The following is a 16,651-nucleotide window of genomic DNA, read 5'->3' as shown; positions in this document are numbered from 1 at the left end:
TAGTCTACAACCTCCAATACCCAGAATCCTTGTGAACACAGTTTTAATATATATTTTTTTGGCCTTATTTCAGTGACTTAAGCTTTTTGTTTTTTCAATAACCACGCATAAACATTATTCCTTCAAAAACACAAACATGTACATACATGTTCCTCACATATTATTGTAGCCTAGTTTTCCATTAATATGTTTATGAACAACTGAAAAAAGCACAAATGTCAGGGCATGTCAAAACTTCTCCAGGGCCCCAAAAATCCTCAGACCCCTGAGGGTTAAACACAGACCTTATTTCAGGCGATTTAGCAAAAACCCATTCAAAAAACCCATTGACTTTACGGCTTTGGAACCAGAAGTCCTAAAATGCTAACTCACTTCTGGATTTTGCCTACAAAAATGCGTCATCCCTGAGGCACTCTATTGACCTTATTCCTGACTAGCCTACTGCGTTTCGAATTATGGGTTGCACTTCCGGTTTGGGGAACTTCAATTTAAAAAGACTGAAACCAATCGTTTCAAATCAGAATGTTGCCCTACAAATAAAGCTTATCCGTCAGTTTGACTGAATGAGCTGTCAATGTTTCTTTCATGTTTTATTTTCAGACATCATGAGAATTATGTAACGCTTGGTATTTTAACGTAACATGTTATAACAAGAATATCTATGGCTAAAGCTCTTTTCATCCGCTGCTTTCTATCCTCGTGATTATTTTCTTTTGTCTCTTTGCATACCACTGTAATAGTATGAAAAGGACAACATATACTGCACATTTGTGGTCTGTTCTCCCGATATAATTTACAATATATCCCATTAATAATTCACTGGAATGAACAAAGAATCTCTCGTTTTTCTCCTCAAAACCTCACGTCTCTTTTTTCAGGTTTGTTTTCACAGATAAATACAGTTTATTATCTGTAAAAATGATGGAAATCACTTTGAAATAGTATGCAATGGTGAAGTTCATGAACATTTTTATTAAGGCAACATACATTACATAATTCAGATATCACTATAGTTATATGTAACCTGTTCATTATTGCTGTGGAAGAATCACGCTTTTTCATGGCCTGTTGAAAGTACCTTGTTGATGCTTTTACACTTTTAAATGTCCTTTTAATGTTCGTTGGCTGAAGGGTGAGTAGAATAATGTCGTCTCATTGTACCCAGTTTAAAAATAAAACGCATTACTGTGTTCATAGAGCGAGTCTTTCACTGACTGTTTACAGCTTAACGGAAGTTACTCCCATAATTCACGCAAAGCATCATGGGGCGTTGGAATAAGGTGGATAGAGTCTCTTCATTACATTAATACTGTGACAATAAAATATCATGTCAGAATAAAAGTGTGTGAGACAGATCATTGTGTGTGTGCATCTGTGCTTTTCTCAATCTCTGTTAATGGTAATCCCCTTCATTTAGTTCTGTTATAGAGTCACATCAATTATAATTTATGAGTGTAGAATTGAGATTTGTTCAACATCATTTAAGTGTATTTTAGGAGTCAAAGCACAGAAGCAACATTATTAAGATGGCTTGAAAAAGCTGAAATGCTGTTTAAACTTATTATTAGTGATGCCTGGAGCATCATCACTGGCAGCTGCCAAGACACTTCCTAGCAACCAGACAGAGTACCCTAGCAACCGTTTACCAAGACCTATATCTCTGCAGCAGATCATCGTATAGAGATGTGGGTTGGATCTTTTTACCAGAGACTTTATTATTACAGGGAGATGGGAGGGTCTGTATCTCTTACCATTGGAGAAAGTGTAACGGCTAATGTAACCACATGCGACACCTCTCAGCCTATCATGTAACGGCTTCTGCTCTTCTTCCCTGTGTACTGCCAGTCTTTGTGCTTTTGTGGCTAATGGTTGCAGGCTTGTCATCTAGTGGCTTTATTTTTATGCTAGCAAACAGGACTTCCAAAATGCTACACATGCTAGCAGTGAATAGCTACATGCTAATAACAACTAAGTGTTAAAACATTAAGATTAACTTAAAGGGTCATGAAACCCCAAAACTTTTTTGAGATGTAAACATATGTATAGGCTGCACATCATTGAAAACACTAAAGTTACATTTACATTTACGCATTTGGCAGACACTTTTATCCAAAGTGACTTACATTGCATTATACTATACATTTGTATCTGAGTCTGTGCAATCAGAGCTGAAGGTTGGGCGAGGGCAGCTGGCTTGCTGTGGCCCCAGAAGACAATGAATGGACTGTATGTTTGTTGCAAACATTTAGTACCGGAGAACTTTGTAAATCTGGGACAGGTGGAATCCGGCTTTGCTAATCAGCTTATTTTACAGCAAGACGCTGTACCAATTCCCATCTCCAAAACTGTGTAAGTGTTTGCTAACATATTCTTTATTTTTGTGAATTTGCATGGGTAATAGTTTTTATCGGCAATGAACTCTGAGTTCACACCGCACAGAAAAATGCAGACGAACACATTTGTCTGGTTAGTTCGTTGCGTATTTTGGCATTGCTCGGGAATTAATTTTCACCTGACTGAACATGTTCAATCAGCGTTTGTCGGTGTCTGTTTGGTAAGTGTAAACATGACTTCTTTTTATAAAGTTTTAAATCCTGCGGCCCACTTAAATGTTGGCGTTTTTCTGTGTGGTGTGAATTAGTCATTAGGAGCAGACATAGTCAATGTTAACCAGTAACAGATTTTTTTTTTTCTTCAGTGCTTTGGGTTATTTTCGTATTGTGAATATAATGCTTGCGTGTTGTACTTTTTTTTAGGTTGTAAAGCCTTTGTGTCGTGACGTGGTTTGCCAGACAGAAGTATTCACAAAAGATGCGACGTGCCAAGCAGATGTGGATTCGCCCATCAAGCATGTATCCACACAATATGCATGGAAACCAGAGCGAAGAAGCAAGAGTAAGTATCCAAATTGTATTATTTTTTGTGCTCCCTTTAGTCGTTGTTTGCAGTTAAATACATTTACTTGTGTCATTAGGCATACAAATGAAGCAACATAGAAAACATGTTAGCTGCAGCACTACCATGACAAACACATCATTTGAGGAAGGCCCTCTAGCTTATTCAACACCCGTAAAAAGGTCTAGAAGAGAGGCTTCAGATGATATCACTTTTATTCAGAAGTGACTAACCACAGCATCTATAATAAAAGGTGAGTTATGTGGACATTTGGATTGCATGCTACTCATTAGCAATACAAATTGGTACAGACATTAATTTTTTCCTGTTTTTGTTTACTGTGTTTCAGCACAGTGGTTGAAACTCTTCCTCATAAAATGAGAAAGTTTATTGTTTACGAAGAAAACCTCATTGAGCTCTTCAGGAAGTGCCCGGTGTGCACAAGAAGCTGTATTACACATCTTAGGACGGTGGGAAACTTCTGTGCATTGACCCAGTGTGCACATACTGTGAGCATCAGAAAGCTTGGACAAGTCAGCCTTATGTCACAAGCATACCAGCAGGAAATATACAGCTTTCTGCAGCTGTAATTTTTAGTGGAGCATCCTTCTTGCAAGTGAAAAAGTCAAGGCACTTTTTCTTTACACATCCATGAAATCTCTGTGCCAGCTTTAGTATGATTAACTGTCCTCTTTCTTTCTTTCTTTTTTTTTTTTTACTTTTCCCCACAATAAACTGGCTGTGGAATGTACACCAAAGTACAGATATTTCAGAGGCCATCAACAGTGGGGACACCGTTTTGGGTGGTGACATGCGAGCAGACTCTCCATGTATGTGCAATGTACTAAAAATATTTGTTATCCTGTGTTTAATTTTTTTTTATATATATAATTTTTTTTTATTAAACATTTTAGTTATTACAAACAAAAACATATTAAAACAAAAACACAGCACAGGAAATAATTAACATATCTATGAACATGTGGACAATTTACATACAGTATTTCGTCATATGGTTGTACCTAAATTTTATCCAGTTTTTGGTTATGACCATTTAATCTTTAGACACTTTAAAATATTCTCCCATTTTTTAAACAGGTGTGTTTTACCATTGAGACAATACCTCAATCTTTCTAGAGTTACAACTTCAGATATCATAGATTTCCACATCTGAGTAGAGGGGGCATCACTACCAACCCATTTGACCATTCATTAATACCTTTTGAGCCAACATTAATAGAAACTGAACAATCTCTTTGTGAGCTCTCAGAGGGTCAGGTATAAGCCCCAGTAGGCACATGAGCGGGCTGAGTGGAGCTGTCTGTCCTATCACAAAACTGATTTCACTGCATACTGCCTGCCAGAACACCTCAATGTTCTTGCACTCCCAAAGACAGTGATATCTGGTGCCCTTAGCTGAATTACATTTAGGACAATTCGGAGAAGCACCTGGGGTATACTTACTGTATATATAAGGTGATATGTAAACATTATGTAGAATATTGAACTGCATTTCTTTGTATCTATTACAGATTGATATTCTAGAAGGTAGTCTTACTATTTCCTCCCACGACTCAGAGTCAATTGACATTTTAAGCAGCGTATTCCAAGTTGTTCGTAAATGTTTCAGTTTGTCTACCGTTATAGTCTGTAGCTCAGAATAGAATCTAGACACAAAACGTCCTAGTTTCCGGCATTCAAGTAGAGTTTTTTCAAGCAGGTAACAGTTCGTTGGTAGCTCCAGGGATCCAATCTTTGATTTTACGTAATGCCTGTTCTGGAGATATTTATAGAAGTCTTTGGCAGGTATATTATATTGAGATCTTATATCTTCAAATGTCTTAAATTTACCTTTGTCCCACAGATAACTTGATACCAGTTTCTTGCCATGACTTGAGATTGAGACTAGCACCCTCTGCTGTTAAATCTGGTATATCTACCAAAATTGCAAGAAAGTTAAGAGTCTTAGGCTTCATAAATAATTTCTTCAAAATACTCCATGTCTTGATAACATTATTAACTAGGTAATTGTCTTTAACAGCAGGAGGCAGTTCTCTTGCACGTTTATCTAATAAGTTTATAAGACAAAAGGGTTGGCTAATTACTTTTTCAATCTTCAAACTCTCTTTAATACAATCAATCAATGCTGGAATTGATTTATCGGGGTCTGTCAAAGTTAAAATAATATCATCGGCATATAATAAAATTTTGTGCTGTTTTCTTCCTATTGAAGTTCCTCTTATATTTATATTGAAAACAGCAAAGGTGATAAAGGACTGCCCTGAGCAGTACCACGTGTAATTTTAAATGATGCGGATAAAAGACCATTTGTCAAGACAGAGGCTACAGGCATCTTGTACAAGATCTTCACCCAGTCTATAAAGGTGGATTTAAAACCAAATCTTCTTAGCACTTCAAACATGTACTCCAATTCAACACGATCAAAGGCTTTTTCGGCATCCATTGAAACGATGGCGCCTGGTATTTGATGGTAATTAAGATGATTGATCTAAAGCCCATTGTATTTACTTAGTATAATTTTTAAAAGAAACATGTACAGGAAAGTTTTATAAGTCTTGATATACTACTGTGATTGCATAAAAAATTGCACAAAAGAAGACTCACCACGAGGAGACAGTAGTGGTGTTTATCGGGACCAGAACCAGGTTAGTCTGTCCTAGAACAACTCTGCTGTCCTCCAGCAGCTGTTTTAAGTGGCTGTAGACCATCACAAATGATTGTGGAATTGGCAGAGTTCTTCCTCTTGTGTCCTTGGGCCTGTTCCATGCTTGCTTAAACTCCTTAAAAATGTCGTAGGCAAACACATTCACAGACCCTGTGGACTTCAGGGTCCTGAGCCACCTGCCCATGAGTCATGAACAGTCTATGGAAAAGGATTATATAATCTAGACTGTATACTGGGTTACAAACTAGTGAAGATCAAAATAGTCAAATTTCCTCTCTGCTGCCTGCTGTCCTGGAGCAGAGCCACTCCGCTTCCTCGATGCTCTCCATGGTCCTGGCAAAGTCTTCTTCTTCATCCTCTGGCTATATTTTGATGGCACCTTGTCCATGGCATGCAGAGCCATGTAGAGCTGCACTATGTTGGCCTCCTCTTGTGATGACAAGGCAGTGATGGTCCGGTTTAGACCAACCATGTAGGTTGCCAGGGCATCAACTGCCTCCCAGCCCAAGACACCTCTAGAATCACACTGAGAAAAAAAGCCAACCACAGTCCAATAAATATATACAATGTCATAGTAAATATTTTACATTGTACATGCATATATTTTATCTTTACAAATGGTTGACAATAAGTGTTTTGCACTTCACCAGATACAATGTTTATTAAAAAAGTAAAAGATAGTACAGGATAGCAAAATTACCTGGCCGGATGTGCTAAGAATTGCAGTGTCATCCTCCTCTTCCTCACCGACCTCCGCATCAAAGGATTTGGGTCCAGTGTCATCCACCTGACTGGTCACCTGGGCCTCCATGACATCTACTGGAGGGTCAGAGTCACCTAAGACTAAGATCAGCAGCATGGCACACAGTTGCGTCAAAACCACTGTCATCTTCGGGCTCCTCTGAGGGGACTTCAGGCATGCCACTGTGGTTACCAATCAATTGGTCACCTCTATTGGACTGGGCCAACAAATACTCCACTGCAATGCGCTCATCTGCAATCATTTTTAACACATTGTTAACGGAGAGAGGACACACACACATTAGAGAGAGAGAGAGAGGAATACTCCAATGCTCAGTATTTCCCTGAGAGATATCTTACCAACTTCCTGGAGGGGTGAATTCTGGCATTAAAGGACAACCAAGGACACGTTGGCTCATGTTGTTAAGATGAGACATTAAGCGCACATCAAATGTCCTGATGGTTGAGGCCCCACCACAGACACAGCTTCTTTTGCCTGGCTCATGTTCCACTTCGATGCGCCCTCCAACATGTACATTTGTGTGTGCATGGCATTGCATCTCCATCCTGTGAATGAAAATGCACAGATTCAACCAGCAATTATTTCAAACTTAGGACTTACAAAATTAATGACACAGATAAAGAACAGTAACATAAAATAATAAGCTAGTAGTAAATTCCATTAAAAAAAAAAAGCCAAATCCATGTATTACCCAGGGTTCTACATCAATAATGTTAAAACAAAAGCAATCTTTACAACTTAAAATCTACAGAACAATATGCAATTTAACATTCAGAATTTACCAGGAATGAAGGCACACTGGTGGCGGTGAAAACTCTCCACAGAGGATGACCCCCTGCCACACTAAGCACATTTAGGACTCTGCCACCCTTCTGGAGTGTCCCCGTCTTTGTATAGAGGTCTACATGTGGAGGGTCCTGGATGCACTCGCCTACAGTGCTTCGCCAGTTCACCTGGGCTGATGCTGGTCATGAGCTGTGCTTCAGTGGGAGCTTGTCCACCATGACTGTTTTTCCACTCCCCTCTTTTGGCCACCTTTAGTTCTTTAACATCCTCCTGATCCCACTCAAAGATACAGGAGGAAAGTTTAGAACAAAAGGTACCATAGAGAGGGAGGTGCTCAGTAGTAAGGCCGCATTTGAATCTTCTCATAAAATGGAAGATATCTAGCCTTACAATACACTTCCATGGCCGAAAAAAATGTAGCACCGCAGGTACACCTGTGAATAGGCAAAATAATAATCAAAAAGCATGCATGTGATTTCATTTCAACATACTTTTCAGTCATTATAATTAATTACAATTACATTACATTGATGGTAATAATAATACTAATTAACATCACCAATAGGAAAAGGTGATTTTTTTTTACACCACTATTAACTTTTGTAAAATGTATTGCAATGCACATTTGTGACCCTGGACAACAAAACCAGTCATAAGTTGCACAGGAATATTTTTAGCAATAGCCAACAATATATTACATGTGTCAAAATTTTGTGTATTTAAACATGTGTATTTATTTTTCTTTTTGTCCAAAAATCATTAGGATATTAAGTAAAGATCATGATCCATGAAAATATTTTGTAAATTTCCTACCATAAATATATAAAAATATTTTTTTTTTGAGTGGATATGCATTGCTTCGACTTCATTTAGACAACTTTAAAGGAGTTTTTCTCAATATTTAGATTTTTTGCACCCTCAGATTTCAGATTTTCAAATAGTTTTATCTCCGCTAAATATTGCCCTGTCCTAACTAACCATACATCGATGGAAAGATTATGTAGTCAGAAAAAGCTTGCCTTTCAGAGGATGTCTACATCTTAATAAAAAAAATGACCATTAAGACTTGGTCCAGGGTCACATTTGATAAAGTAATAATATGAAAATACCACCTGACTAACTGCAGCAATCCCGGTCAACATAGATGACCTCTGGCTCTGGCTAGCCAGCATTCTGGTAGCGTCTGATGATGCCCTGGCACAGCTCCTCCAGCCCCGCACCTTCAGCTGTTGTCAGAACACTGTTTTGAACCTGGCCGAGCTCATTGCCAATGTTAGTCATCCATGCAGCCGTGTCCCCAATGCCACCAGCCAGCTTTTTGGTGATCTGAAAAGCAAGCATAAACAAATATAAATGCATTAATTATACACTTTTTTTTCTTCTCCCTGTGATGTCCCTGCCTCCTCTGAGCTGCCTCCTGTCACTGCATTAGGCCCAGCCTTATCTGTTGACTGGGAGAAAACAAAGTTTAAGAACAAAAGAAGGCAATACTATTCATGTTGAATAATTTCACCAATTATTCTGCAAAACTGTGTACTCTGATAATAGATATGGTCCATAAAATAGTCTATTACATATATTATATCAAATACCTACCTTATGGAACCCACAAGTGCACACTATATGCCTGCCAAACAGGTCCACCTTATTCCCCTCTTGCAGGGGACAGGCATCAATGCGCTCCAGGGCCTCCTTCCATTTTCTGCTTCCAGGCCTTTTGCCTGTACTGAACTGGAAGGTGCCCTGGGCATACCTATGGCAGACATCATTCCAGTAGGCAGAGGATTTGCCTGTTTTGGTCATATCTGAAAAATATTGTGGAACAAATCAATGTAGTTGAGCATTTTTTGACAGTGACATAGTGACATGTTTTGACAACATTAAGTTTACACTTGCAAACAAAATAGCTATCTAGCAGCGTATGTGTATTCAAAACAATTTTACAGCAACAGGCTGTAGCATTTAATTTCATTCATTTTCTTTTGGCTACCCCGGAAGATTTGGGGACCATAAAAATATTATTCTACAGATCAACAATGCAGACTATGTGTCACGATCACGTCTGTTCCTGTCACTTCCCGGACTACATTACCCATAATCCTCTCTGCCTATCACCTGCACTCACTCCACCAATCACTATCACTAATCACCACACCCAGCTGCAGCTCATTACCAGGACTATAAAGGACTTTCACACACACCACCGCACCGCAAAGTCTTGTTTAACACTGTTACAATTCCGAGCGTCATATCCTGTTTGCCTGTCTGTTACCAATCCTGCCTGTTTCCTGTTTATTGACCCGTTACTGCCTGTCCTGACCTTTGCCTTGTATACCGACCTGTGAGTGTTATCTGTCTGCCTGTGAGTCCCCTTCGTAACAGAAGACTTCGCCAACCAAGATCCAGCAGCTTTTCTGAGCATGTCCAGCCTCAGCATGGACCCGGCATGGTGTCTCGTCAGCCTGCGTCAAGGTAACAGTACTCTTGAGGCACATATCCAGAAATTTTTGGAGATTGCTAATTTATCTGATCTGCCGGACCACGCCCTCATTGACTTCTTTACATATGGTTTAAACGAACCATTAAAGAACTGCTTGCTTACCAATGGTCCCCGAGGGTCGCTCACGGAATTTCTGGACTTTGCCCTGTTCACTGTCGGTTCACTTTTTACTGTGGGTATCGCAGAGGAATGCGACACCACGGTGAATCACATCATGGCGGCCGCTAAAGAGAACACTCACAAAATGGCGGCTACCACAACAACATCACATCACGTCTCCGCTGATCGCCCAGAGCAATGTCACGCCTTCGCTGATCGCCCAGAGCAACGTCACGCCTTCGCTGATCGCCCAGAGCAACGTCACGCCTTCGCTGATCGCCCAGAGCAACGTCACGCCTTCGCTGATCGCCCAGAGCAACGTCACGCCTTCGCTGATCGCCCAGAGCAACGTCACGCCTTCGCTGATCGCCCAGAGCAACGTCACGCCTTCGCTGATCGCCCAGAGCAACGTCACGCCTTCGCTGATCGCCCAGAGCAACGTCACGCCTTCGCTGATCGCCCAGAGCAACGTCACGCCTTCGCTGATCGCCCAGAGCAACGTCACGCCTTCGCTGATCGCCCAGAGCAACGTCACGCCTTCGCTGATCGCCCAGAGCAACGTCACGCCTTCGCTGATCGCCCAGAGCAACGTCACGCCTTCGCTGATCGCCCAGAGCAACGTCACGCCTTCGCTGATCGCCCAGAGCAACGTCACGCCTTCGCTGATCGCCCAGAGCAACGTCACGCCTTCGCTGATCGCCCAGAGCAACGTCACGCCTTCGCTGATCGCCCAGAGCAACGTCACGCCTTCGCTGATCGCCCAGAGCAACGTCACGCCTTCGCTGATCGCCCAGAGCAACGTCACGCCTTCGCTGATCGCCCAGAGCAACGTCACGCCTTCGCTGATCGCCCAGAGCAACGTCACGCCTTCGCTGATCGCCCAGAGCAACGTCACGCCTTCGCTGATCGCCCAGAGCAACGTCACGCCTTCGCTGATCGCCCAGAGCAACGTCACGCCTTCGCTGATCGCCCAGAGCAACGTCACGCCTTCGCTGATCGCCCAGAGCAACGTCACGCCTTCGCTGATCGCCCAGAGCAACGTCACGCCTTCGCTGATCGCCCAGAGCAACGTCACGCCTTCGCTGATCGCCCAGAGCAACGTCACGCCTTCGCTGATCGCCCAGAGCAACGTCACGCCTTCGCTGATCGCCCAGAGCAACGTCACGTCGCCGCTGATCGCTCAGAGCAACGTCACGTCGCCGCTGATCGCTCAGAGCAACGTCACGTCGCTGCTGATCGCCCAGAGCAACGTCACGTCTCTGGATCAGTCAGAAAGCAGCTAGGATTGCGTTCCAGTGTGGCTGATCCACCGCTGATTTCAGCGCGAGTGGCTGGTATTCCCAAGCATCAGCCGGCCACTTCGCTCTCAAGCCAGCCGGCCGCTTCGCACTCAAGTCAGCCGGCCGCTTCGCACTCAAGCCCGGCGGTCGCTTCGCACTCAAGCCCGGCGGTCGCTTCGCACTCAAGCCCGGCGGTCGCTTCGCACTCAAGCCCGGCGGTCGCTTCGCACTCAAGCCCGGCGGTCGCTTCGCACTCAAGCCCGGCGGTCGCTTCGCACTCAAGCCCGGCGGTCGCTTCGCACTCAAGCCCGGCGGTCGGCCCTGCCACCACCGCCCAGGCCATTTGACCTGACCTGCCATGGTTACCCAAGCCGCCTGACCTGCCGTGGTTACCCAAGCCACCCGACCTGCCGTGGTTGCTCAAGCCACCTGACCTGCCGTGGCTACCCAGGCCACCTTACCTGCCGTGGCCACCCAGGCCACCTTACCTGCCGTGGCCGCCCGAGCCACCTGACCCGCCGTGGCTTTCCGACACTCCGGACTCGCCATGGCTGCCTGTAACACCTGACCCGCCTTGGCTGCCCTGGAACTTGCATTGGAGACCCCGCTCTCGTCTGAGCTCCAATGCACCCACCCCCCCTCCCTATCTGTGCTATCTACGCCGCGAGGACGCACCTTCCGGGAGGGGGCGTTATGTCACGATCACGTCTGTTCCTGTCACTTCCCGGACTACATTACCCATAATTCTCTCTGCCTATCACCTGCACTCACTCCACCAATCACTATCACTATTTTTTTTTTTGTATTACTATAGTTATTATATTACCAGAGCAACTGTAAAATTACCAAAAAAAAATTACCACAACAAATTAATTCAAATAATTTACTATAGTATGGTTCAAAAACACTAACGTTATAGTATTTACTATAAATTAGCATAGTATTTTTTTTTTCTTTGGCACATTGTTGCCCTGAGGCAACAAACCAACATCTGGATCTGGTGTAGGGGGTCGACACATTTTATGATGCATAAATGATCAAGGATCCCCAAAAAAATATTTTAAAAAATAATTTTTCCTCCCAAAAAAAAATGTCGTACCATAGAGGTTTAACTAGCGTTCATTAGCAATAACTGTCACATGTCAATGTTAAGTTAACTTGTTAACTTAAGTGTACCGAACCGAATAATCTTTATTCCAAATCATGAATTAATGTTTGAACAAATAGGTTAACAAAAATTTGCATTTGATAACGCTTACCTTGCATCTCTTGATAGCAGACGATGTAAACAGCGGGAATGCCATAAATAAAAATTAGCCAATCAGCGGCGAGATTGGCCTGCATGTCAACTCGATTGCTGATTGGCTCTTTTTCGGTAGGACTTGATTGGCTCCTTTGCCCCATCTGTTCGGAGTTTTCGGATGTGCGTTAGGACATGTTCGGATTTAGTTAGGAGGTGGTTCGCACCTCGTTCGGACTTTGTTCGGAAGTGTTAGGACCTAGTTCGGAGGTATTAGGACCTAGTTCGGAGGTATTCAAATGTTGTTAGGAAGTGTTTAGCAGTCCGATCGCTGGAAGTAACTGCTTGAGATCTATCTAAAAAGCTTAAAATTAGTTAGTTTATTGTCATTTAATATCTATTTTTGTGTTAAAAACTTAAGTTTAATATTATTGAAAGGTTATGGAACATGAAGTTTGTATTCGTTTTGAGATTGTTTGTTAACCAAGTTACGTGGCTAAAATTATGTCAGGTCAATGCCAAAACTGAAGGCCACGTATTGACTTTTTTCATAAATTTTCCTTTTTATTCTCTCAGAATAATAATAAAAAAGTGGTCTGTTAATGATCATCACAACGCAGAGCGAAGGTGCAGACACAGTAGTCTATAAGTTAGGCTATTGGTTTGAGGTTGAAGTTACCTTTGTGCACAAGCTCATAAATATCATCATTCCATTTAATTAAAATTATGTAATATGAAAAAGTAGTATTTGTTCTCACACACACACACACACACACACACACCCCATTTGTCTCTTATTTGACCTAATATCTATGTACTTGCCAACGAAGTAGCTAAAATGTGAAGTCTCCTGGCACAGCATAGACACAAGTACACTTATCCTATATATTTTCCCAATGTATATCTAAATTGTGCAGATATCAAAACACTACATAATTATAATTAACATATCTTTTAACCACTGAATTTGACACTGTCAACTCTTCCTCCCTAGATTTGCCAGATAACGTCACAGATGCAGTAACTGTAGGTTCATACATCTGTAAAAACTATAATTTCATGCAGTGTAAAAATAGATGAAATTCACGTTAAACACCTCTTGCCAAGCCTGGCATCTGGAACATCGGCGTGACACCACAACCTCAACAGAGGTGATACTGCCTGCAGTTATTTTTACTTCACTTTCATCAGTGTTGAACTCAAGCTTTTTCAAGCCAGGCAATGGGGTCGCCAATTCAATCTCACTATGGCGCGTTGTCGTCACATAGAGCTTCTCACCAAATATTCTAGTACTTAGATTTGACCACTTGTAAGTTTGCCCAAAAACAAGCTCCCAATTAATTTGTCCAAAAGTTGAAGTTTAATATTCCCGCTGCAATCTTCAATGTAACATGCCTGGGTCTCCATTGGCGACCTTCTGCATTCGACAGTATCCGTAAGATGGCTTACATGGACAACGCGGCCCACAACAGCACGTAGCTACCTATTTAAAGTGTAGGAACTGTGGACGAACCAGACAGATGAATCATTCAGATGATTCTTTCAAAACATAATTCTAATTCAGAATTGAGGTTCTGGCTCCGGCCCGTCTGCAGATAAAGCCAGGCTGATTACTTTTACGACACATGCTTCCTGATAGCAGGAGAAGCGACATACCAAAGGGTCACCCAAGAAGACAAAGTTTCTTTGATCATCAGAGCAAAGAAACAGAGAGACAATGCAGACCCTTTTGTTTCCTTACTTCACAGGAAAGCCAAAGAGACTGTTGAACAAATAAAACTGCTTCAAAATTTTTCCAACAATTTTAACGGACTTATCAAACATCTTTTAACTTCATACATTTTGCATTATGTGTCCACAAGTACTACCTGTAAACAGTTAGGCTTTAGAAACACTAACAATTCATGTAAATGTGTTAACTCTTGACTGAATGACTGAAAGTATGCCTTATTTGGACTTAATTTGATTCTTTCCCCCTTTCCTATATCCTGACTTGAATGAAATCTGTTTAAAATGTATTGTATCCCATTTAATAGAAATTATGTTAAAATGGCACTCTCTGCTGAAGCAGAAACAGGATGTAACACTTACGTTTTATTGGGGGCAGAGGAAGGCCCTCTTGAAACAGGAGAATATCTGATTGGCCAGGACTCCTCAGAGGGGTGACAAACAACTAAGTTTAAATGATCATATTGCAAGATAGTGAAGGGGGGGAGTTGGTTAGAAAACGAGGAAGGAGTTGGGGTTAAAAAAAAAAGAAGCTAAGACAAGTACCAAGAACAATGGAGTAACAAGAAGAACAGACCAGCCGCTCATTCAAGCCATCCAACCTTCACTCACTTTTCTTTTCTTTTACTTAATTTTCCTTTACCGCTGAAAGTCTTGTGTTCTAAGTTTTGCCGCAAAGTTCAACCAATGACTTTTGCCGCTTCAACTCCAGCGACAAAGAGACTTCCTTTCATTGTTCCACACGGACCTGATCTGGACCAATCATCGACTTGGGAAACCCCTCTCTGCACGACGAGGGAGATTCACCATTAAGTCAACGCAAGCAAGTACCTCCAGATGAAAACTGAACTGGTGCATTTAAATTAATGATTCATGGTTCGTTCGGGTCTTTGAAATGCATTGATAGGAATTCTGTTAATCATATCACTCTCTCTCTCTCTCTCTCTCTCTCAAAACTCTTTCTCTCTCATTTCCTTCTTACTGCAACGCGTATGAATGTGTGTGTGTGTGTGTGCGTGCCTTTGTGTTAGATAAGTTTGTGATAGAATAAAATCTCTTGTAGATTTTAAAAAAGAAAGTGTCTTGTATTATGTGCTTTATGATTTAATGTCTTAAACTGTGATCAAGTTACTGCGCTCTAATCAGTGTTTTCACCATTGTTGGATATTTATATCCGCTACAAGAGCTTATTACGGCTCGAGCAAATGAACGCTGGACGAATCAGTTGCTCGGTCGTAATCTAAACAACTCTTTATAATTCCCTATAAATATTTCATTTGAGCTAATTTTACTTTCTAGGGTGTTTTCCCTACAAAAGAATGAAGGAAAAAAAAAACTCTGAATCTAATATACACACATTTAAACCATTAAAATGTTCAATACAAAAAAATAAATAAATTTAAATCAATTTAACTACAAAACATATTTTCTTGGGTTCACATGACTCAACAATAAGTTATAATTCAACTCACATATTTTACAACATCCACAAACAAAATCAATGTATATATAGCTTTAAACATGTATAAATATCACTGTGCACACTGTAACTAGTTTTTTATTCAAATAAGTATTTTAACACTATATGCATCTACAATGTACATCTTACAACATTAAATTTGTAAAATTTCACTGTAATTGATGTCTCTGCTCCTGAGCCACAGATGGTAGACCCCAGTGTTTTTGGTTCATGGTCGATGGCTGGTCAGTTGATACATGGACCACAGTGGGTGGCTGGTCCCGCTGTTCATAGGCCTTGTTGGTATATAAACTAAACTAGATGGCTGGATCACCAGTTCACAGGCCATGGTCAATGGTCTGCAAATGTGCTGCTGTTTTTCAGCCATGCTGGATTTATGAAGCCCTTTTGCTCTAGTCAGAGTAGATGGTTGTTGATCATGTCTTCGGATTGTCCTGGTTGACTGTCTTTCTGCACTTATATTTGTGCTGTGTCTAAGGACGTGTTTTTCCAAGTCTGTCCGACGTATAATTGGTTTGCCATAGTAACAACAATGGTAATGTGCAGCTTTGTGATACAAGAGGGTGCATTTACATATTTTGAAATGTAAAATAAGTATTATTTAAAAAATGAGAACAAAAATTACCTTTTGTCAATACATAGTTAATCTTCCTCCTTTAGCATGTAATAAAAATGATTTGATCTATTTACAGCCATGTAGTACCACTCAGGATAAATGCGACTGAAGATGACCTGTTGCCTGGAAGCACCCCTCAAATTTTATTTTGTCCTTTGGACAAAGTGGGCAGTGAAACTTTGTGCACTTGACATTTGCACTGATATCAGATGCAGTTGATGAAGTTTCTTCAGAACTTATATTTACATGAATTATGTTGATTAGCTCCTGTAGACCTGTAAATAAAGCTTCTGGGATGTTGACATGATTTAATGCAGTAATTGCCAAATCCAGTTCTTGCTGAGCAGGATCCAGGAGATAATCCAAATCTAAAGTTTCAATCCGAAAAATCAAGCTAAACTTTGTCAGCATATGCTGTAAAATGTCTTCTTGCACTTGTTCCTACAGGTAAAAAAACAACTCCTTTAGGATATTTAAACCAATCATCCTCTTCTCTCTTTCTCTCTTTGTTTATATCTATACATGGTATCATGATATACATTTTAATCAAGTTTTTAATCAATAAAACTTTATCAATT

This window comes from Chanodichthys erythropterus, chromosome 3 (genome assembly GCF_024489055.1).
Source record: "Chanodichthys erythropterus isolate Z2021 chromosome 3, ASM2448905v1, whole genome shotgun sequence".
NCBI classification, from domain to species: domain Eukaryota; kingdom Metazoa; phylum Chordata; class Actinopteri; order Cypriniformes; family Xenocyprididae; genus Chanodichthys; species Chanodichthys erythropterus.
The sequence above is the reverse complement of the archived record's forward strand: the minus strand, read 5'-3'. Positions refer to the sequence as shown.